General features: G+C 34.8%; 1 protein-coding gene across 7 annotated transcripts in view; it reads left to right on the top strand.

The window, feature by feature from the left end:
- The window catches only part of LOC106464497 (tyrosine-protein phosphatase Lar-like), a 187,478-nt gene that overhangs the window by 25,003 nt on the left and 137,281 nt on the right, over positions 1-25,194 (top strand). For all 7 annotated transcript variants that reach the window (XM_022392228.1, XM_022392231.1, XM_022392229.1 and 4 more), the window contains exon 2: positions 11,273-11,366. The gene's annotated coding sequence lies outside the window, so the exon portion shown is untranslated. The remainder of the gene's footprint in view (positions 1-11,272; positions 11,367-25,194) is intronic.

The following is a 25,194-nucleotide window of genomic DNA, read 5'->3' as shown; positions in this document are numbered from 1 at the left end:
GGTACTGCTCCGCAAAGATTGCAAGACTTTCATTCATTTTGCGAAAAGCCCTTTACATGTTCTTGCATATCAACTCAACAACTTGTTTTACTTCCAGTGGCTGCTCATCTTCTACTGCATCTTGCATAAATTGTTTCCAGTCTAATTCTACGTAATATATGCATTATGACCCCCAGATCCATTGAATGAGCGAGGTTGTGTTCAGAGACAAAAACATAGTTTGGACCGGAATGCAAGTCTCCAAACTGTTCAAATGAGAAGGGTGACCAAGAACATTATCTTGAAGAAGTAATGCTTTTTTTTTTTTCAGTGCAGTATTTCTTCATTGCTGGGCGAAAGTAGGAGAAGAACCAATGAAACCCAAGTTTTGTGATTGAAATGCCAAACAATTGGTAGGTGTAGCTTTGAGAATCCTTTCATAGCCTGTGGCGTTTTTGAATGGTACACTAGCATTGGTTTCAATTTAATGTCTGCTGCTGCATTGTCACCAAATAAGCAGATCTTTTGCCGCTTTAAATCCTCGAGCAGTCTTCTCCTCGCAGGGGGATATCCGCCACTTTCTGTGATCTCCTTTAACTTGTCTGGAAATTCCAAAGCAGCTTGGTGATCAGTACTAGCGGCCTCTTCTGTTATTTTGATGTTATGTGGATTATTTCTTCTCCTAAAAACGGTCAAATCAATCTTTACTTGCAGTAAAGGTCCCTGTTGTTGAGTTTCACCTTCCTACTCACGTAATTTTTCATACAAAGTTTTAGCTTTCTCCATTATCAGAGCCTGACTTAGTGGCACACGATTCTGATTTTGGTCGATAACCCACATTGTTACTAATCTTTCCATTTCTTTCTAAGTTGGTAGTTCTCGTGTGGCTTGAAGCTAATGGCGTATTGATATGAGCTGGTGCCTTTATCTTTTCTGCATTTTTTAAAAAATGTTCGTACAGTTGTTGCAGGAAACCCTAAGCCTCGTGCAAAATCAACAGCACGTCGCCCTTCCTCTAAACGTTTCACAATTTTGAGTTTTTTGTTTAATTTGGTTACACTTTGTCACTTTTTGGCTCTCATTACCTGCAGAAGTACTTGCTGGTCGCCATAATTCTAGTAACGTAGGTTGATTATAGCAAAATATGAGTGACTGCTGCAACTTAAAAGAGTCAACGCCAAAATGTAAATAATGTTACAATGCAGCTAACCCTACGTCACCAGTAAAGCTAACCCACGGTATGAATTTATGGAAAAAATTTTCAGTGCATTTTTTTACTTTGTCAATGTTATTTAGTAATTTTTTCAACGTCGCTAAAACGAAACGACGTAATTGGGGACGACGTTAATGAGTGGTCGACTGTATTAAAAAACTCTAGAAGAACGCGGAACAATATTCTATAAAACATGAAATAGTGACATTCTCTTAATCTGCAAACAGCGTGTGTATGGGTTTGTGATGACAGAAAATACAAGTGTTCGGGATAAGATTGAGAGGTTAAAATACTGTGACTTTAGTGTGCAAATTTGTTATGTGTTTTTATAGGATAATATGACTAATATGTATTGCATACACACATTTTTATTTATCACTGGACATAAACAGTAAAAGTGACCCAAAATTTGTTTCCACTTTGGGTTATGTTCTTGTGTATCATTGTCGTCGTAAAATTCCCACAGTGTTTTTGTACCTCTATAGATATACGATTCTGTTTCACTGTTATGTTGTCCTTTGCTACGTGATGAGCATTAATACATACCAGTATTTACATATAATATCAATTACGTACAACACCTCGCTGAAAACACACAGACATACAGGCAAGATTTTATAAGATCGGGATGTGAGAATTGGTGTCAACAAATTTCCCACGATTATGTGATTAAAGGTTTTTTCGAACTATTGTTTTAACTTATGATTGTTGTAATTAGTTTTTCTAAGGTATAATTTTAATATGTCGTGCATGCATATATATATATATATATATATATATTTATTTATTTATTGTTGTAAGCTATACTTTTCACATTTTATTTAAACGATTTGTATTGGTTGCTAGAAGGAATGTTTTTGCCATGTCGTAATGATGATGTGTGATGCCTTGAAATTTGACGTCTAGAATCTTCTATAGACTTGAAAAAAGATATGTAATAACACAAGTACCTGCTAACCAAACAGTAAGTTAGTTAGTAAGTGAAAAGGAAATTTAATAATAAATGTATACTAGTTCATCAAACATTGAGTTAGTAAGTTTGTGACGTAGATAGGAAATTTAAAAAGTAAGTGACTGTTAAGTTTTATTTTTGAGTTAACCCTATCTCTTGGTTATTGTTAGTTCATGAAACTATTTAAGTTTAAACTTATAACTGAAGCAATAAAGTACTTTTGTTAAGTAGACTGGACTTTGGGTTGCTGTTAACGAATAGTATATATGGCCCGGCATGGCCAGGTGGTTAGGGCGCTCGACTCACAATCTGAGGGTCGCGGGTTCAAATCCGCATCCCACCAAACATGCTCGCCCTTTCAGCCGTGGGGGCGTTATAATGAGACGGTCAATCCCACTATTCGTTGGTAAAATAGTAGCCCAAGAGTTGGCGGTGGGTGGTGATGACTAGCTGCCTTCCCTCTAGTCTTACACTGCTAAATTAGGGACGGCTAGCGCAGATAGCCCTCGTGTAGCTTTGCGCGAAATTCCAAAACAAACAAACAAACAAATAGTATATATAATGAAAAGGAGCCCGCCCAACGTCAGGAACCGTTAAAGCACTGGTGACAGGACAGAAGCTGAATTATTTAGAATCTAGACTAAGCTTCACGATGACGACATTTGCTTGAAGTGAGATCTAAAATTTGCTGGAGTTGATGAAACAGCAGAAATAAAATTTAAAGAAAACAGAAAGAAAGAGAAGAAAATTAGAAGAACAAGACAAAAATAAATACAAGAATGGGACAGAAAACTGAAATATGGAGAAATTTATTGGAAATTAAAGGGGAAAAAAGAGCAGAAAAGTAGAAGAAAGACGTGGAAAATTAAAAGAAAAGAAGGAAGAAAGAGACAGAAAATTGAGAAAAAAGATCAAGAGTTGAAAGATAGGAATTTAAGAGAAAGAGTTAAAAACAAAAATAAATTTGATTGAAGACAAAACCGAAGAAACTATTGTAGATGTACAGAGAGATTATAATAATAACCGAAGAATTATGAAAGACATCTGTGAAGTCACAAGGACTACAATAACATAATTGAAATGCAGAAAAATTATAACAGCAAAATCAACGAGGTAGAAAACGACATCAGCGTTGTAAAAAGAGTGGAGGATAAAATCTCTGGAAACTGAACCGGCAAATACAAGGACCAAACCAATCGTATCTCTGGAAACAATGCTCATGAATTCCAACCTCAAACACCAGTAACTTTGAAATTGGTAATATGAGAACTCGTCTATCTACTGCTGTTCCACCTATATTTGCATGACCTTCTTGGGCTACTCCAGGTATTGAACTATCTCATCAAGTTCCAGAATTTATCAGGGCAGTTTAATAATATCACCCAATCGAGAAACCAACAGATATGATGGAAAGGAACCATGGGGGGGTATATAAGGCTCAGTTCGAAATCATTTTCAAAGTAGATGGATGGAGTAGTAAACAACAACAAGCTATTCATCATGCTACTCCTTTGAAATAACCAGCTTTAACAACATTAAGTAAGCTTCCAGTTAAGAGCCTTAACAAATATCGAGTATCGGTGTCTGCTGCTTTATCGAACAGGTTTGGGGTTACATACCACAAAGAAGTTTCCAAAGCAATGTTTAGGATCAGAGTAAGGAAAAATGACGAGACTTTAGCCGAACATGCGGAAAATGTGGAAAGACTTGCCTAATTATCTTACCCGGATGGCCCACGCGAAGTGATGGATTCATTGGCACTTAATTGGTAAGTGCTGTAGTGGATAAGGATCTGAAATTAGGCTAAAGTAAAGTAGATTCGCATCTTCAGTTGGCGATAGAACTTGAATCTATTAAAGCTGCAAATAAACAACTAAATTCATCCACCAGAAATTATGAACTAATCAGATCAAATAGTATGGAAGCATTAACTGTATCTGGTGAATATCTAGAATAGCTCAAACGGTTCATTATACAACTGGCAATTGGAAATGAATACACAATTAAACCATACGACAGAAAGTGTTTCAATTACAAGTTAAAAGATCCTATTGCCAGGGGCTGCAGACAAAAGCCTTTAATAAGAGAACTGTTTATTCAGGAGGGAGGTCTTAAATCACGCGGAAAACGTGTTTCAAATGTAACTTAAGACATATTTCTAAAAATTATTTCCGAAGGATGACAGGGGAAGGAATCTGCTATATCTATTGAAGAACATGAACAATAACTCCGAGACTGTGATGAAACTGTAATTGATAATAAATCAAGGATATGATACCTTAAGGATGAAAATACTCCATCTGTCCTAAAAGACCGTAATGAAACTGTCATTGATAATAAATCAAGAATATGATACTTTAAAGATGAAAATACTCCATATTTCCCAAGAGACTGTGATGAAACTGTCATTGATAATAAATCAAGGATATGATACCTTAAAGATGAAAATACTCCATATTTCCCAAGAGACTGTGATGAAACTGTCATTGATAATAAATCAAGGATATGATACCTTAAAGATGAAAATACTCCATATTTCCCAAGAGACTGTGATGAAACTGTCATTGATAATAAAACAAGGAGATGATACCTTGAGGATGAAAATACTCCATCTGTCCCAAAAGACCGTAATGAAACTGTCATTGATAATAAAACAAGGAGATGATACCTTGAGGATGAAAATACTCCATCTGTCCCGATAGAAAAAAGAAGTGTCTTGTTTAAAAGAAGGGAAAAAAGCAATTCAAGAGTCAACGGATGTATTTGGTTGAAAGCCTTACAGTATGTTGATCAACACTGGTCCTACAGCTACAATTATTCAACCTGACCCGATAATGAAATGAGAGAAATTTCTTTTTAAAAGTGAAGAACGACGGATTGATGTGAACAGCAAGTGGGCATAAAGTTAAAGCAAGCGGAAAGTTGAAAGTCGCCTTTACCCTGGAAGCTTCTCTATACAACATGATGTGTGGATGATTAACATCGAGGAAGAGTGCATATTGGAAAGAGACTTCATACGGAAACGTGGATGTGAATATTGACTAGCTTCGAATAGCTTCACAATCTACGACCTAGAAATACCCCTCCACTACACGACAGTTATACCTCCAGATGTTGGACTTCAGGTATCAAAAGGGTGATGAATACAATCGACCTGGGCTACAACAGAGCAGAATCATAAAATTAGGTTGTTGAAACCAAGGGTCATCCATCGTGTTTTTGAAAATACTTTGGTGAAAGAGTGGCCAACTGGGTAGCTTTAGATAGTATTTTGCCAGCGGTAAGTCAATCTGCTGAAGAGCCCAAGGTTCCTACTGAGATCACTTCCAAAGTGCCACCAAGGATGGTGCCACCAGTGGATTTCTTCTACCATGTACCCAGAGAGAACATCCCCCAGTGACAAAACAGCAAGTAACGATGAAGGACAAGAGGTCATTCCCTTAGCCACGAAAAAGAAAACCATCAATAAGTTTTGGTGAATAAATAATTTAGAGACCGTAAATAAGATTTTTTAGTTAGAATTTTGGTTATACTTTGACACGAATGGAGTAGTAATAGACTATACCTTTAATATTTTTATTTAGACGTTTTGTATTATTTGCTAGAGGAAATTTTTGGCATGGTATAAAGATGACGTGTGATGCCTTGAAATTTCCCAAGGACCGAGATTTGACGTGATGTTTCGAATTTTCTAGAGACCTGAAAATTCTGATCATATAAAAGCACCAGTTAGTCAGTTAATCAAAAAGTGAGTTAGTTAGTTGAGTGATATATATTTTTATTGAGCTTGTTCTGTAGATACGAGGGGGGAATTTAATAATTGACTGTTAACAAAGAGAGTGAACGTACAGTATCTCCATATAGGGCGTTATTCCCATGCACGTCAGTCCTATAAGACAAAATCCCCATGCCAGAAGTGAATAATAGGATATTATCTCCATAATAAAAAATTATTTTCAGTTAATAATACAATAGAATAAAGAAGTTTTATAATTTCTTTTACAAGTAAAACCAACTATTTATGGTAGTAAAGATTATATGATAATAACATTCTATGAAAGGTATATTTTAGATAATTGCAATTTTCTAAAAGCTATTAACATCTATAAAAATCAAAGCTTGATAATGGTTATAAACATTTTAACTAGGGGATAATGGCCTATGTGCACGGGGATAATGTTCTGCTATAAGGAAAGGTAATTGGCATCTAAATGGCGTGAAATATACTAAAAATTATTGAAAGTTCAGTGGTGTTCCTTATGAATATTGCTGGAGTAGCACGTGTAAAATTTCATTGCAATTAGATGGCGGTGGAGAGGTATACTTTGTAATATAATATATGATATTCATTATATATGTCACAGGTCAAAGTTGGTAAAGCCTAGACGGATAAAAAAAAAGTGAAATAGACTGATTTACCTTTATTTTAGTTCACGCTTACAGAAGTCAGGAACTGTCCATTAGTCTGAGGGGTCATTTGTCCGAAACACGGATTAAAATTGTTTTCATCGGTGTCTTTTAGAATGAAATGTCATTGCCGTTTTCTTGTTGCGAAATATATGATCAGTCCAGAATACTAGTTTTTGAACAGTTTATCGAAGAAATAAAAAAACAAAAACCGCTCAGCATTGCAATTATTCAAGTAAATTGTCACAAGTAAGGCAAATGTAGAATAGTGCAATACTGAAAACCTGTTATATAAAATATTTGTGCATGAATTAGTTGTACAGTTACATTCTTTAGACCAGTGAACCCTAAGATGATCGTAAGTAACCTCGTAAGTTGATATAGAATAACCGAGTTTTTCGTAAGTCACAAACATGCTCCGTTTAAGATTTTAAAAGTCGTCATTAGACACTATTCGTAATGGCGAGAAATCCAGAACCTGTTTCTAATACATTGAACTCCAGTTGTTCTGTTACGCATACAGATAACAAATACCTGCTAAATATTTGTTATCTGTGATGATAGCATCGCCTTAAATAAGGCGATGCTATTATTACAGATGACAAATGTCTACTAATAAGGTGATGCTATTATTACAGATGACAAATGTCTACTAATAAGGTGATGCTATTATTACAGATGACAAATATCTACTGATAAGGCTATGTCATCATTACAGATAACATGTCTGCCAATGAGGCGATGCTGTTATTACAGATGACAAATATCTGCTAATAAGGCTATGTCATCATTACAGATGACAAATTTCTGCTAATAAAGTGATGCTATCATTACAGATAACAAACGTCTGCTAATAAGGCGATGTTATCACTACAAATAACAAATATACATAGATAAATTAGATGCACATTTAGAATGAGTTAATTCAAACTGTATACGCTGGTGTGACTTTAATACGTTCTAATACGGAACCATGCAAATCCTTCGTGAAATGAACCCGTTAATGTGTATTTATTATAATTACTTTTAATGCATAAACTACACACATTTTGTTCCATATAAACACGCATGTTAGCTAGGGTAACTATGTATTACTGGTAACCTAAAGTCTGTTTTTGTTTATCAATAAATATGGAAGAGGCTAACTTCTAGATCAGCAAGTAGAAACAAGGACTTGAATGGATGCAAATACTTTTCCCGACAGAAATTTACCTTTACTTGAAGTTTAAATTAGCGCCTCTTAACGATGTTGAGATCGTTTTCGAGTCTTGTGGGATAATGAAATGCCCTAACGCTCTGATAAATTACCAAATTCTATTTGTGAATATTCCAGTTAACCTTTCCATCTTTTGTTTAGTAGATATTTCACGATGATTAGTCTCATTACATGACTAATTAACCTTTGTGGCATTCTATTGTTTATTATTATTGTTTTGTAATTACTTTTAAATTAATATGGCCTGCCGTGGCCTAATGATTATCATTGCTGGGCTTCGTATTACTTGCACTTAATAAAGTACTACGAAGCCCAGCAATGATTTATTTTTATTCTTGCAACTTTTTTTTTTAATTGGATACTGCTTAAACTTACAAAGCAATATATTGGCGATTATGGAAAGAATTGTGAAGCCTTACGGAAGAGAAACTATACATAACGTATCATTCATAAAAGTGAAGATTTGCATCTACTTCCAATACAAAAGTAATTCTGGACCCGAATTTCGCTTAAGACTAGATATTTCTTGAAAATAGTACTATTTGCAAGTGGTTAGAACGGTTCTTCAGTCATCAAAATAGCAGCAATCATGTTAAAAAACTTTGTTATTTCATGTTCTTGTGTAAAATAACTTTTGTTCAGTTACATGGATCTTGAAAATATATATATTAATTACATATTGAAGCTTGCTTATACGATTTAAGTTGAAATGAATATTTTATTTTATTATAATATGTCAAAAGTACACGCTTCTTAACGTTTAAAGATATTTATCACAAACTGACGGTCCCCGTTTGTTAAAAATGTTACGTTTTATTTTTGCGTCTTTTTTAACCATTTACGTGAAAACGTTGTAATAAGAAGAACACTGGAATCTTTCCGCCCGGAAACAGGACACGTCAAACCCCCGTCAGCACATTGTTTGAGTGACTTAGCCCTGAAAAAGTATTGGCAGTTACACGGTAATGGTTACCTTCCAGTTCCTGCCAATATTGGACATTGTCATCTGTTCTGAATGCATCCATGCGAGCTCCTTACGGTGATGATACATCCATACTATTGGCTGAAGTTTCCTCGAGCTTAAGTCGCAACATCATTAACTCTTCTCCTATAGTTCTACCTCCTTGACAGACGTCGTCATGGTAACAAATGACAGTCGGAACCGGTCACATCACATGCAAGTAGAAGAACGTACATGAGTTTGTTTGTGATAATTTATGTGCACGCGCAATCTGCATGATAGAGAAGCCAGAGACATTGGAAAATCAGGGAGGGGTCCTCTTTCTTCTAATCGCTCGACCATCGTCACTGTGGGACTGCAGCACGCGAATCCTACCAAAAAAAATAAAAAAAATGGAAGTTTTATTACACCCTAAACTAAGTTCCTTCACTGAAACCTGTCTTTTTGGGTGTTTACATTTTCTCACCACTTTATGATTTCGGTTAATTGTTCATGGTGTTAAATGAGGAACGTTTATACAAATACAAGGCTTGGAGTTTTAATGTATCGATATCAAAGGGAAAAAAATCATACTTGGTATTACTTGGATAGGCTAGATGAATATATTTGTCTTTTTAACTTAATTTAAGATATGTAATGATAAGATTATGGCATACAGGGTTAACAAGTCTGTGAAACTCAAACCTATATATATAGTATTTATGTTAAATATCTGTATCTAGGTGTTATCCACTTTCAGATACTGGTATTTTCATAAAATGAAATGAAAAGGGTGACTTGTATTATTTTATAATAGTCGTTTTGTCTTGTCCTACTTAAAATATTATTAATTTCAACTATTTTATAAGTTTTTGTGCGTCGTATATATCTTTATATACATACATATATATATAAATTTCAAAATACCAGCTAGTATTGGTATACGATTAATGGGAAAGTCTATTTTATAAAGGAATGTTCTCAATATGTTATTGTATGCTGTTAACAATGACTTCCCCTGTGACACGAGATTAGACTCTTTGTAGTAGATATTACTGAAAAACCACGTTGATGTGTTTGTTTTATCGTAAGTCAGTTTTGATAATAATTATGAAGTAAACTCTAGCATTCAGTATACCTGCTCTTGAATGTGTAATATAAATGTAGGATTGGAATAAAAATACTCCCAAGTGTGTGTGTGTATTTACATGATGCTAAATTGAACTTCGGAAAGTCGGCACGTTTCGTGTTACGTATGCTTCCGTTGCATAAAAGCATTTGACGTATTATTGCGATCCTAATGCCATCTCGTAGTAGGATAATAAATGTACTCTGCATTTTTTAGTTAGTTCTGATCACACAAAACTGCACAAATGCCGTGTGTATGCGTTCTTGTAAAACACTACAACAGTGTATTTTAAAACTCAATTCGGCGAATTTTCACCAAATATCACATGAAAGGCAGGCTCAATAGGTATAGTATAAAGTTGTTTGCCAACCAGAATGTAATATGAAGGGGTACAGGTGTATTATTTGTAAATAAATGCTGTCAGCCGAAAGGATACGCGTGTAGTATTTATTGATAAATGTTGCCAGCCAGTGTATAGTGTAAAGATGCAGCTTATATTCAACCAATTTGATGATATTTTGAAGTGTTTAATTTCTTACTATCTTTTCAATACTGTATATAGTAGGAGAATATTTTTTGCCATATCGAATGTTACTGCTGTTTGTATGTATCAGGTAATTTGGCAGTAACTGAAAAATATGTTTTTAAGTTTCTATAATCTTAATTTTGTTTTACGAAATCTCGTGATTTTTAGCCGCGGCTCATAGAGGAGCTCCGAGTTTTTTGGTTTTTTTTTTAAGTACAAAAATTGTTGTTCATTTGTGGTTTAGTACAAAGCTATTCAAAAGGCTATCTGTGCTCTTCCCACCACGAGTATCGAAACACAGTTTCTAGCGTTGTAAGTCCGCAAGCTTACCGCTGTGCCACTGGGGGGCTTTTACAAGTACAAACTTTTTGTTCATAGCTCCGTCATCTCTTAATCGATTTGAAATCTGATTACAGTTTTGGACTCAGGAGGTCAAACCCTTTCGCTTAATATATCTGACCACGCCCAAAGTTTCATAGATTAATTTACTCTAATCCTGCCTAAAAGAATTTCAATTTGAGGGTAGGTAGGCTGTTAGAGATCCTGATGAGTAATAAAATAGAATCGGGTATACACACGCCCCTCGCTTGATATTGCTGGCGCACAAAAATATAGCCAATAAAAAGGGGGGGAAAAGTCTCGTACATTAATTTACTCTAATCATGCCTAAAGGAATTTCAAGTACAACAACTATTGAGGATTCTCTTCTGTTAAGATTGTATGGACCTAAGAAATATATTAACACAATGTTGTATGATTGGGTGGTTTGATTTTGAAAATATCAAATGAGGCCAGTTGTGTTTTTCAGCTAGACAACATTTTTTTTTTTTAGGTTGAATGTTTATGCAGTCGAGAATTTCGTAATGTGTCGTTATCAAAAAATGAAATGAAATTATTTTTACCTAAACAGGTGAAGGTGAACAGTAGATGTCTGGTCTAAAACTGACTCAAGCTTTCATCTAACCTCTACATTTCAACGGCTAATTTGGAGATTCCAAATTCAAGTAAGTATCGGTGCTATAACAAACTTTATAGGTTAGCACGATTTCTAAATGAAATGAAACATCTTGGTAATAGTAAAAACATAATTTATTTATATACTGGTTATTTTTCTGAAAGATAATCAAAAGTTATAAATAAATATCTATATCTAAACACGATTTATGTAAATAATCGGTAAGGAGAGTGAAGTGTGTCCACTTATATCAAACTAAATCATGCGGACTATACAATCATACCGATAATAAACTATGATCTCTAACATTTCCTGTTAGTAATGTAACATAATAAACTATGATCTCTAACATTTCCTGTTAGCAATGTAACATAATAAACTATGATCTCTCACATTTCCTGTTAGTAATGTAACATAATAAACTATGATCTCTAACATTTCCTGTTAGTAATGTAACATAATAAACTATGATCTCTCACATTTCCTGTTAGTAATGTAACATAATAAACTATGATCTCTCACATTTCCTGTTAGTAATGTAACATAATAAACTATGATCTCTAACATTTCCTTTTAGTAATGTAACATAATAAACTATGATCTCTAACATTTCCTGTTAGTAATGTAAGATGGGCATGTCCGTCAAGATGGCGTGAGGGTGCGGCAGACCCCCATTGGAGAATTTAGGCCCCTTAGCAGCCCCCTATAAGATATGGCCTTTCAAGATTTTTCAGTTCTCTACATTTTAACGTCCACCAACATGAAAGTGTTAATCTCTCCCCTCCCCGCCATTTTAAATCCTAGAAACGCCACTGGTGGTGTGATCAATCTAAGACATCTCAGTTGTATGGAAAATAATAAGAGCAAATGATAGTATAATAGTCAAACAAATTGTTTGTCGCAGAGAATGTCTGTGTATGTGTGTAGTTTGGAGAGTGGTTTTACGTGTTAGTTGTTCGACTAAATTTCTCTTATAGTTAGCATTCAAGCTACTAGATGGCACACTCACAGCTGGTAACTGTAGTATTAAAAACCACCAATTGTGAAGAAACTGCATATTATATGAAGTTCTACACTTTCCATCTTTAAAACATTTACATACGTAATGAATCTAAATTTATCCTATTTCTAGTATAGTTACAATAAAGATTCGGGTAGAAGCAACATATAATCGAATTAACCAAAGTGCACGTTGGCTGGGCCTCTAGGGTATTTTACTTTGTAATTGCACATATACTTCACCTGTTCAAATAAACTACGTGTTAGAGACACAGTTAAGTTAAGCTGAAATTGAAATAACGTAGTTTCTCCAGCTGATGAAGGAACAATCGATTTATACTAGCTTTTTAATATCGTGAGTTGCCATCTGGTGATAGGAATACTAACTACAGATCAAAAGACTGCGACGAAAAGCTGTTACACTATAATGAATATTATTAGTCGGTGGCCCCTTTGTAGAAATGACGTTTCATTTACCTTGTTTTTTAAACCACCACGTCACCTTTATTGTGTCTTGTGTATATCTAAATTACAAGTATACCAGCTGGTTAATGGGTCTGGAGTGAGTGATTTAAATATAATTATATAGAAAATACGTGAATATTCAAGTATGTGTGTGTGTGTTTGTGTTTATTAAGTATGTGTGCAGTTTAACCACTTGATTCAAATAAAATTGGTCTGGGGGTTAGGGTACTTGATTCGCAACCTATGGATTGCGGGGTCAAAACCCACCACCGAACATGCTTTTCTCTTTCATCCGTGTGGGCGTTATCATTTAGGACAATCCCACTATTCGTTGGTAAAATAATAATTCAAGAGTTATTGGTGAGTGCTACTGGCTGGTTGCCTTCCCTGATCTACAGTTCAAAATCAGGGACGATTGTGTAACTTCGTATGTAGCTTTTTCATAAACAAAACAAATAAGTTTAAATTAGTTTTCAACTTAAACGAGATGGGTGTTCGAAAATCTGACCTACAAATAAGATAAGTCATATAAATAGAACAAAGGTCTGTTAATTCAAAATGCATTTTAATAATAATGAAAGATTTACGATAAAGATGTAGGCTTCAGAAAACTATACCTTCTTGTTATGCAGACATAAAAAATTTAAACAGGGGAAAGGAACGTTTTCTCGGTATTTTAATATGACCTTAGATCTTTTCAGTTTCATGCACCGCGTTAAAATAGAATAGAATATATATATTTGAATGTAGTTTTTAATGCTGATTTCAGAAATATGAATTAACATTTTTGTTATTTTGCTAGGTTAAGTCAGTTTATGTGAGGTTAGATCAAGTTAGACTAATTAGTAAATAATTACATGTTTATTTAAATAAAAAATAATTTTCATTTAAAAAGAATATTTTCCCCATTTCTTCCACTTTAAAAATCAATTCTCCAAACTTTAATTTATATTTCTGAAATCTGCAGCAAATATAAAGTACTTGGAATGTGGTTAACAGACGTAACAAGTTTGTGCCCCCCAGTGGCACAGCGATATGGCTGCGGACTTACAACGCTAGAATCCGGGTTTCGATACCCGTGGTGGGCAGAGCACAGATAGCCCATTGTGTGTAGCTTTGTGCTTAGTTACCAACAAACAGACAAGTTTGTTTGGCGTCGTAGGCATGAAAATGGCGATCTCTTCGAGCTGATATTTCTGAATTTTCACATTGAGTTTGTTACATCGTCACTAGATACTTTGTATTGTCTTGATGTTTTCCAATTCTTTTAAATACATAAGTATATATGTAATGCTAAAAGTACTTTCTTTGTTTCGTAAGCAGAATTAAAAAAATATTTTTATTTCCCCATATTTTAATTTATATTTCTGAAATCAGCATTAAAAACTACATTAAAAAATATGTATTCTTTTTCTATTTTAAAGCAATGCCTGAAACAGAAAAAATCGATAACCTTTACGTTGATTCATTTTCTTTATAATATTTTTATTTATTATGGTGTGAACAATGACATTATAAATACAATCAACAATGTTGCAACTGAAATTCCGTAACCCAGATACGCCGTAAATGTTTGTTTTTGGAAGAATATTTGTTGCAGAGAATGTTCTACAGTTTTTGGTTGTCTATAAGCTGATATTGTTGTAAAGCAAGGCTAAGATATTTATAACAGTTAAAGTTTTATGAATATTAAGAAGAGTGAAGTCATTGTAAACCAATGTGGGTCTGTAATGAAGAACATTTATGTTGATCCTAAGAATTATGTTTGTATTAGAAATGACAGTTATGCTTTGAATGGATAGATAATTGTTTTATTAATATTAACTGAGGGTATCTGTCAAGGAAGCAAAAATTGTATAAGGGACAATGTTAAGTAATGTCCCCTTCCTTTACCTTGTTATGAAACCCTTTGTGGCCTCATTAGATGCGAATTTCATGTCCTTCTTTGTGGAAGGCAATAGTTTAACTGATTGAGTGCTTGTGTCATTAAATTCGAAGAAAAAAAAAAGGAAATGTTATCTTTTTCAGTTGTTTTTTTTTTCATCCCCCTTCTCTGGTATAAATCCTAAAACAAGATACCCCATGTACACCGTCGGAGAGTCTCCTTTTGCCACACCAAAAATTACGATAGTCGAGGTTGCTAATACACAGACAGACATATTCACCCACATAATGGGTCATCTTTATTACTAGATGATTTATTTTACTTGTTGGTTTCACCTTAAAACCTCTTTCTTGTTGAAGTTTACTTTGGAATTTACCATATTTTGTCATTTTTATTGTCATTGTGCTGGTTACTTTAGAATTTTGTATATTTTTATTTATGGTTACAAATAGTTAACTAGGTGAAGAGCTGACTTGGATGCGCAAGGAGTTGCCTAATTTTTAATATTCTTTGGTAAAGATTGATTCTAACAACAACAACGTGTTTTTTATAAGTAAAATACAAATATCCAGTTAACAAAGCGAGAAAGTCTAAATAGTTGTATTGAAATACCGTCAAAGTAAAAGAAAAAAAAAAGATTTTACAATGTTTTACCTTTAGGTATTATAACTTGCCTATCTGTTATGGCTTTTCCAACTATATTAGGTATCCAAAAGTTAATTGAACGGCGTTGTTACTAGACTGCATCTGTTTATGAAGATTTTTTGGATGCTGTTCGAAGCTGTTGGCGCAGATCTTCACTAGACACTAGTAGTTCAAAACGGCGCCCGAAAAACTTCTTGTACAGACGCAGTACATTAATTAACCAAGTATACTCTCCTCTATCTAAACCATTTCTTAAGCAAGATCCGATAAATGTTTTATAAACTTTTGATATATCTTTAGATAGTTTAAATAAATATGCTTAGTTTAAAACATATTCCATAGATGGCGCAACAGTCTATATAAGGGTTTATACTTTATAAGATACGTTACCATGATAACTCTCACTCATGAACGGGGTGAAGAGAAATATCTTTTCTGAACACCTCCGGTTACCTTTGGCTTTGAACTCTGTACGAGTTTGGAGTCAAATGATTCAAATTGAAATTACTACCAAGGTAGTCAGTCAGTAAGATACAAAAAAAGTAAGTAGGGAGGGGGTTGAAGTTATTTCTACAGTTGTCATTATGCTATTGTATAAGTTGTATTAGAAATATACTAAGCCACATCCGCTATTTTTGCCTATAGAGTTAAGCGCAGCTTTGTAATTGGCGTACTGGACCGTGGAGCTAAGGTTCCATGGTTCGCGTCCCGTTACCGCAAAAATAAAATATAATCACGCTCCGCACTTTGGAGCCGTTGGTGCGTTATAAGAGTGACGATCATAACCCACTATTTTGTCTGATAAGTGTTGACGGTGGGTTCTGTTGACTAGTTGTCTTCCTTCTAATCTATCATCTGGAAGTTAAGGACGGCTCGCGCAGATAGCTTTTGAGTAGCTTGGAGCGAATATCTAAAAAACAAACAAACAAAAAACTGCAGTAATTAAACGATCAGAAGAGAGAGAGAATATGTTGAATTCTTTGGGTAAGTCTTAGTGAAATGGAGAAGTAAACAGTAAGCAGAGTAACATAAGTAGTACACATAAAGATCTCGTGAATGTAACAATTCTGGTGTTAGTTGGAGCGATCAGGATAGACATTAATATCGCAAAACAAAGTAAAGGCACATCACCTGGGAATGACCTGTCAATGTAAAGATTGCATCGAGATATGTTGAAGATGGACATAACCATGAAAACTTCTTTAAAATAACTTGAGAGAGAGAGAGAACGACAAGATTTGAAGAAGCGAAGGATATGATTGCCTTTGAGAGAAACGTAACCTGTCGTTTTTGATGCTATAATTGGAAGAGTCACAGCTCATCTACAAATGTAATTCAAGATGACTTGTTTAGTGTGTTCTCATGAGCTTTACGATTTACGAAATAGATTATAACTTGATTAGAACGGCTATTCATAACTGGCAGACAATTGAACAATAGCTAAGGATGATTAAATCAGACTGTGACTTCTGGAGGCAACAAGCGGATACTCAGTTTGCCGCATGCGCTGTCAAGCATCCGTTATAGTATTAGTAATCTTAAATCCCAGCCGTGTTTTTCTATTCTCCATCTCTCAGGACGATAAGACGAACACCCCCCACACACACACACAAATGTAGACTGCTTCCATTGGGCATCATCCCCCCAAAAAAAAGACTGCCTCCAACATCTGTTTTTGATACTAGACTGTAGTGCTAGTTCCATTCAGTCTGAAATAAGGAAACTGTTACTGTGTAGCAGTCTGGTTCCGCTCATGGGGCCTGGCATGGCCAGGTGGTTAGGGTGCTCGACTCGCAATCTGTGGGTCGCGAGTTCGAATACCTGTCCCACCAAACATGCTCGCCCTTTCATCCGTGGGAGCGTTATAATGTGACGGTCAATCCCACTATTCGTTGGTAAAAGAGTTGGCGGTGGGTGGTTTTGACTAGCTGCCTTCCCTCTAGTCTATAACTGCTAAATAAGGGATTATTAGCGCAGATAGCCCTCGTATAGCTTTGCGCGAAATTCATAACAAACAAACAAACCCACTCATGATGTAATACGTAGCTCGATGCATGAATTCTCAACATTACAAACATGGGAAGAGATCACCTAGCAAGACTTACTGAAAATATAATAGAACGTCTTAATAATAATGATTGACATGTTCTACAATTTCAGTTGTCAGATATTGGACTACTGCACAACGGTATCATTTCTAAGTGTTTGGACAACAGGAGGGTAAGAATAAGTGGTAAAAACACCTACTGTGATCACTTTGTTTCAGGGGCAGGTGTTCCACAAGGGGCTTCCTAGCTACCATTCTTTTTATCATTTATGACAATAACCATTGTATTGCCTCTCTGTTTGCTTGGGACGTCACTGTCTGGAAGATCTCGACCAAGTTTCTTCATCTAACTTATGATACAAGATTAACATGGAATAAACATGTAAATTCAGTTTAAAACAGTATTTGTAAAAGTCAACTATATAGCCAGCAACAGCGGAGGTACCTCAAATGGTAATATCTTACTAATTTACAAAACTTGCATTAAATGTTGCCAAGTCAAATATTACAAACCACAAACCATTCAGAATTCTATATTCAACTTTATAAGTGTCTCTAAAACAACATCCGTAAAGATTGTTCATAATTACATAAATGTTGCCAGATAGACTTCGATATCACCAAAATCTTCATAATCAAATCTACGTTAAGCCAAAACATATCTCTCGCTAAGAAGGAATATGTCACTTTACACCCAAGTTTCCCAGGTCCCCCACACCTTGACCTGAAACACGGCCCATACTGGACTGGTCATTATGAGTAGAAGCTAGCACATGGTTTGGGGAGTGCTCTCATATCTTTAAGAACCAACAGTTGAATGCACTGTTGTGATAAATGCATGCGCCTCGCCAGTCAACTTAGTTCTATAGAGCGGAGGGTGGGTAATGTTTTATGCGATATTGTCGGATTGGCTAAACAGATAGCATTGTAATTTTGATATTCCGTGTTATGCTTGATGAAACCCGGCATATGACAATATAACCTGTATAAATCCCCGAAGTGATTGTTCTGTATACTGTCCGATCAAGCTCATAACTTGAATGTATAACGTGTATCAATATTAAGAGGACATTCCACAGTAATGTTCCATGTTCTACCAGATAAAACTTGGTACATGAAAATATAACCTGATTCAATACCAAGGGAGCATCCGAAACTAATTGTTCCGTGTATTGGCCGATCAAACTCAGAATATGAAGATATAATGTGTGTCAATATCAAGGAGCATACCAAAGTAATCGTTCCGATCAAACTTCAAATATGGAGATGCAATCTGTGTCAGTATCAACAGGGTATCTTCAGATATTGTTTTGTTTAGTGCCAAATCAGGTTCAGCCGATGGAGATGTATGTAGTAATATTTCTTGTACTGTCTGATCAGATTCTTCATATGGAAATATGATCTGTGTCAATATTAATAGGGCATTCCGAAGGAACATTTCGTGTCAACATAAGGAGACATTCCGCTGAAATTTTCCATGTACTACCCGATCAAATTCTCAATACCAAAATTGTGTTAATAACAAGAAGACATTTCATTGTTAGCATTGTAAGCCTTAAACTTTACCGCTTAGTTACCCGAAGGCCAGCTATAAAAACAGTTATATCGGTGGTGAGACCCCCAGTGGCTTAGCGGTAAGTTTGAGGGCTCACACACTAAACTAAAAATTGGGTTTCAATACTCTTGATGGGCACAATACAGATAGCGTATTATGTAGCTACTCCTCCCTGCTTGCTTTTCATAATCCATCTAGCGACTGTTTCAACAAGTCCGATCGCACAAAAATCCATAGGGGTTACGAAAGTTCAGCAGATGTGATTGGAAGCAATTTGTGTACACATGAATTGTGTCGCTTTTCCACGCAAAGATCTTTCTCAATTGTGTTGGATACTGTTGCCTGGAGTACGTGAACGGCTTTTCCCACTGACCTTTGTGTTCGTGGATTTTCACATGTTACAAGACTCCGCACTTTGTTTACCAATACTTGGGTACGACATGTTGGAAATCTTAAAACCTGAAAACATCTTTACGATCTAAATGTATGAATATTTTGCTCAGAAAAAGCTCTTACACGTACCCTTCCTAGAAGCAACCAGTTTTCGATAATATCATGCTACTTAGGAAAAGCCAAACAATGTAAAAATGTAGTTCTGATACATTCATTTCCACTGCGTCTTTATGTTGGGTACGGTTGTCACGTGGCTTACTGACATGTATATTCATAATAGCTTTAATATGACGTACTCAACTCTCTATATTAGCTTGAGAACATAATTACTGAAATGATTTGTGCAGATAAGACTATAATTTGATTATTTTGAGTTTTACGTGTTCGACAGAGCATGGTGTAGAAAGATTGGGGTTACTTTCAATTTGTATTGTGTATAACCTTATTAATCATGTATGACTGAATTAAACTATTGCCATTACTGTAGGGGAGTATGTATATGTATACGTTCATTGTGTGCGAATATCATTGTACCTTATATTAATTAATAACAAAGGATATTCTGTCTATCTATCCTCAGTGAGCTATATAACTTCATTACAATATTAATTATGTCAGAACATTGACATACCTTACTAAATATTCTCATATTATATGTAGTTTAAGCGTTGTATGACGTGTGCTTTCCTCGAGTAACTTGGTTTTGTATTTCAGAATGTGGAATACACCAGCTCAATGTTAAACGTTGAATCTATGTAATATTTGTATAATAACGGCTCTGCATCTTGTATTGTGATTGTTTGTTTTGTAATGATTTTTATGGAAAATGTGTATTTTTACTGAATAATTGAAGATGTTACAGCGTGACGTTTTGGGTGAAAGGAATATGTGATAATTCTTGTTTTCTGTGATGTAACATACTATAATGCATATCTTATATTTAACAGAAATACAGTATATTGTATGGTTTTGAAAGTAATTTACTGTTATGTTTATTAGCAGAAACGCCGCCCAGAGGGCGGCTGTTTGTGTTAGTAATTACTAATCGTCGTATTCATTCGTCATTGAAAAAAATTGAGAAAAAGTGAACGTTTTTTAAACAAAAAGAATTTTTCAGTGAAATACTGCATGGGAAAAGTGTTCGGATTGTGTTGATATAAACTGTAATGTATTTATATACATTAAAAGTGGTACCCATTATTTAAAAAAAAAAATTAAGAACTCCATTTTTAGTACTATATTTACAAATTACAGCAATAAAATCCTCACGTACAGTCCTAATTAAAGTCGTGTTCTTGTTATGAGGAGAGTACTTTTATTTAAAATTGCTTTTCATAATCCATCTAGCGACTGTTTCAACAAGTCCGATCGTACAAAAATCCATAGGGGTTACGAAAGTTCAGCAGATGTGATTGGAAGCAATTTGTGTACACATGACTTGTGTCGCTTTTCCACGCAAAGATCTTTCTCAATTGTGTTGGATACTGTTGCCTGGAGTACGTGAACGGCTTTTCCCACTGACCTTTGTGTTCGTGGATTTTCACATGTTACAAGACTCCGCACTTTGTTTACCAATACTTGGGTACGACTTGTTACAGGTCTCTTTCTGGATTGTCATAGTTACTCAAGATGAACTAAGATGTCTGAATCTTGAATACTCAAAGTTTGAAATTTTTTTTATAGATTTTTTTTGTGGTGCCACTCAATACATGGCGCTACATTATATTTATTATTTCGATCGCATACATAGATAAATACATATATACACGCTACGTCCATTATAGTATGATTATCGTATTAATTTCATAAGGTTTTGTTCTGTTAATTGCGTAAATCTAACGATTACAGTGTTAAAAAAAACATACGTTCGCTGTAAAAGTAGATTGTTCTGATTATTCAACAGAACAATCATTTCGCTATAAAAGTATATTGTTTTGATTATTCAACAAAACCATAATTTTTCTGTGAAAATAGACTTTTCTGATCATTTAATACAACGTTTCTTTTGTTTAGAATATAAAATGCGTGGCCGATTCGGTATTTAGGTCGCATTCTGGGAAGGTCAGGTGCAATTTAGACCTTTTCCTCCTTCCTTTACTGATAAATGCTAGTGAAAATTCACAAAAACAGGGCTAAGAACACATGATGTTAACCCTGTTTCCACTTCATTTATCAGGGCCATGTCCATGAATGTAATACAGTAGCATTTAGTGCTACATTGCCACTTCGCTTTATGTGGTTGTGAAAAACACTTCACAAACTGTTCGCTGGAAAATCATCACTTTCACAAGATTAATTTATCGAGTGCACATTTCACATAAAATATCCTACAAATACATATTCAGTGCAATAATCTAGGTAATGTGGTAAGTCCTGGTAATAGGTGATTATGAGGTTTTATACAAGTAAAGAATTCATAACTGTTATGATTAAATGTGGGATTGATTACTCGTGTAAAGTGTTTCTTTACTATTTGTAATAGTAATGTGATGTCATTTGTTTGTTTGTTTTTGCGGATTTTGGTACTCTTGGATGAATTATATAAAAATATTTTTGGTTGCTTTTAAGATACGGTTATTTGAAGAAGACTATATGCTGGTTATTTGTGTTTTTATTTTGGTGTTGTTTTCTCATTTTTCTGAGTTTGTTCAATTTGCTTTTTATTTATATTTGAGTGTATAGCCTCTGCTTAGGTATAAAAAAGTTTGGGAAATCTGAGTGGTGGAAGACGTTGGTGGTGGTAGTAGTGTTTTTTTCGTTACTCTCTTCTAGTATATAAACTCTCCTAAAACGTGAAGGAGATGCTGTAGTAACAGTCTGTACGTAGTCATTATCATGATATTAGTGGGTATTTGCGGTAGAAATACCTCGGGGTGCTCAGGGACGGAGGTTTCTCTTCTCCGTGCACAAAATAAGAGAATATGGTAAATGTATAGTGAGAGAAAGGTCAGACAAACAAACTTTCTACAGCTTGATTACTGGCCTTTGTAAACTAACACCACAGTTTGACAAACAAACTTTCTACAGCTTGATTACTGGCCTTTGTAAACTAACACCACAGTTTGACAAACAAACTTTCTACAGCTTGATTACTGGCCTCTAGAAACTAAAACATCAACTTAAGGGACAACATCACAGAAACGCCAGACAATCTTTCACATACAGCTTGATGGGTTTAGTAACCAATGTAAACAACCCACAACAGTTTCTAGAAAGATCAGACATGGAAAAATCTTCCTAATTGAGGCTATATATTTTCTCTTAGGACTTCAAGTTTTCTCTCAAAATAAGATCCAAAGAGGAAGCTTCACGACTGCTGACAAACACAGGCCCTCTATGCACCATGTGGAAACTCAGCTTGTATTATTAGTAGTGATAAGCGAACATTTTTTTTCGCAAATCAAAGTTCTCATATAATAAATTATCCACCAGAAACGAAAACTATGTAATTTTAAAAGTTGTGTGCGCATATTTTTAAAATGTAGTAAGATAACAAATAGTTATTCGTTCTTTTCTCTCTCTCTCTTTCTTTTATTCATTCTTTTTTTTTATGTTATCATGCGTGCATTAACCCTATTGTACTGCTCTGGATTTTGAAGCTGGTGAGCCAGGTTCGAATTCGTATGACTCCACAAAATAATCCTTGCAATTTAAGTTGTTGATCGTTATCAGAATGACAGTCAATCTCTTAGCTGGTTGGTGGGTGGTAGGGTGCTGCTGACTGGTTACCTTCCCTCTGATCAATAGTTCAATAGTAGGGACGGCGTCAGATAACGTTAGAAGCTTCGTCAAAAACACAAAATATGAATACTTTTTTTTTTCTATAGCGTGGTTGACATTTATTTCGCTTTCCGTAACAAAGAAAACTCATTAAACGTATGAGAAAAGCTCAACATTAGCTTTAGAGCCATCTAACGTGTTAACAGACAATTTAGCATGATAAGAAAGGATATAACCTTCTACGTTTCGAGGTCCACCTTTTCTGGATCTTATCACATATAAATAACGTATTATCCAAAGTAGTTAAATTGTATTATATGATAGTCCTTATCCGTTCAATTATTTTAACCCCCCCCCCCGTATTATGAGCGATTTGTTTATAGATTATATCAGTTATACATTCTTGATGATCAGAATTAAACTTTATGAACAAATATATTCTAAAGTAAAGTATGTATACTGTCGTTTTCACTTATAGTTGTTTTTGTTTCATTTTTGCTGTAGTTTTATTGGATTAACTGCCGAGAGCAAAATGACAAGTTTTGTTATTAAAATCCCATTCTGTCCGCAGCAGCACCTAACGTCAAACAAGTTTGTTTGCAGCTAGGTGATGAAAACAGCCAAGCACATATTTATTGAATACAGAATCTATTAAACATGTAAGGATTTTGATCAGTCACTGCTAGTCAAGTAAAGGTTTTTATAAATTTTTCTTATTTATTTTTAATGTGTAAGTACTTGATAATGTTGTTACACTATTTTGAATAAATGTGTTAGAATCTGCAAAAGATTTGGTTTATATCATCATCATTTATAGAGATAATTATGTATCTTAACATATCTTTAACTTTCTTGCCCTTTCCAGTTATATAGGTATTTCTGTCTTTTGGTTGCTCTGCCTATTTAATAGCTTATATCTACTTTATCCCAACCGATAAATATTTCTCTTGCCGAATTATCTAATATAATGTTTAATTCAGAAATTGTGTATAAATTAGGGTTAGTAATCCGGGGAAACTGCTGGATTAGGATATCGGTCTCTGTTTGACAATAGTTAATCAAACAAAGCTAAAGATGCAAGAAACTCTAGCTCAATACGTCAGCATCTTTTTTCTAAAGATGCAAGAAACTCTAGCTCATACGTCAGCATTTTTTTGCTTTTTTTTTGCCATTCCCTAAAGCTATACGGGAGAAGGCAAATAGAAGCAACGGATTGTTATTATACATAAAATATTCCTGTAACTGCCTTATATGTTTGCATAATGTCAAACGTTGGAGTTGTAAAAATATTAGTTTGAGTTCAACATATCAGTTTGGTTGCTTTATGTCCTTTTCTCATCTTCAAGAGACATTTAAACAAATATAAGTTAAACAGAGAAAACCCAAAGATCTGCTCTTCGCTGTGTCGAGGTTGTTTAAACATACAATAGAGTAGGTCAGCGTACGATGTTTTGTTATTATTTTAGCGATAGTGTTTTCTTTTTTGCTGTATTGTCTCTGAATGTTCTGTTAGTTTTTCTGGACTCTTCCCTCTTTAGACTCTATCCTCAATATGGATCAATAGCTTTTTTAGCAAAGATAATAAATATTTTGATAACATCATAAATATATCTAATTCTGTAGATAAGTCTGAATGTATGTTTAACTGAAGGATTAATATATATATATATTTGTAACAGCTTTATTAATGCAGAACTATAGTTTACCTGTTTTGTGTGAAACGTCCAACACACTTATTCCAGTAGTCAGTCTTGTTCATTTTTTTAACCTACCAACACTATACGTAGAGATAATAAATAGATACAAGATGATCTCCAGTGGCACAGCGGTATGTCTGCGGACTTACAACGCCAGAATCCGGGTTTCGAAACCCGTGTTGGGCAGAGCACAGATAGCCCATTGTGTAGCTTTGTACCTAATTACAAACAAACAAAGATACAAGATATTTACCTTAGATAATTGTTTCGTTACTTGCTTCTGCTGTTGTTGTACAAGGAAATAATAGTGTCGTCCTTGTTCAATCTAATTTCGTGGCCAGGTGGTTCAGGAGCTCGACTCGCAATCTGCCACCAAACATGTTCGCGACGTTATAATGTGACGGTCTTTGATAAAAGAGTTGGCGGTGGATGGTGATGCCTAGTTGCCTTCCCTCTAGTCTTACACTGTTA

Source organism: Limulus polyphemus, unplaced genomic scaffold (genome assembly GCF_000517525.1).
Source record: "Limulus polyphemus unplaced genomic scaffold, Limulus_polyphemus-2.1.2 Scaffold1668, whole genome shotgun sequence".
Taxonomy (NCBI): Eukaryota; Metazoa; Arthropoda; class Merostomata; order Xiphosura; family Limulidae; genus Limulus; species Limulus polyphemus.
The sequence above is the reverse complement of the archived record's forward strand: the minus strand, read 5'-3'. Positions and strand labels throughout refer to the sequence as shown.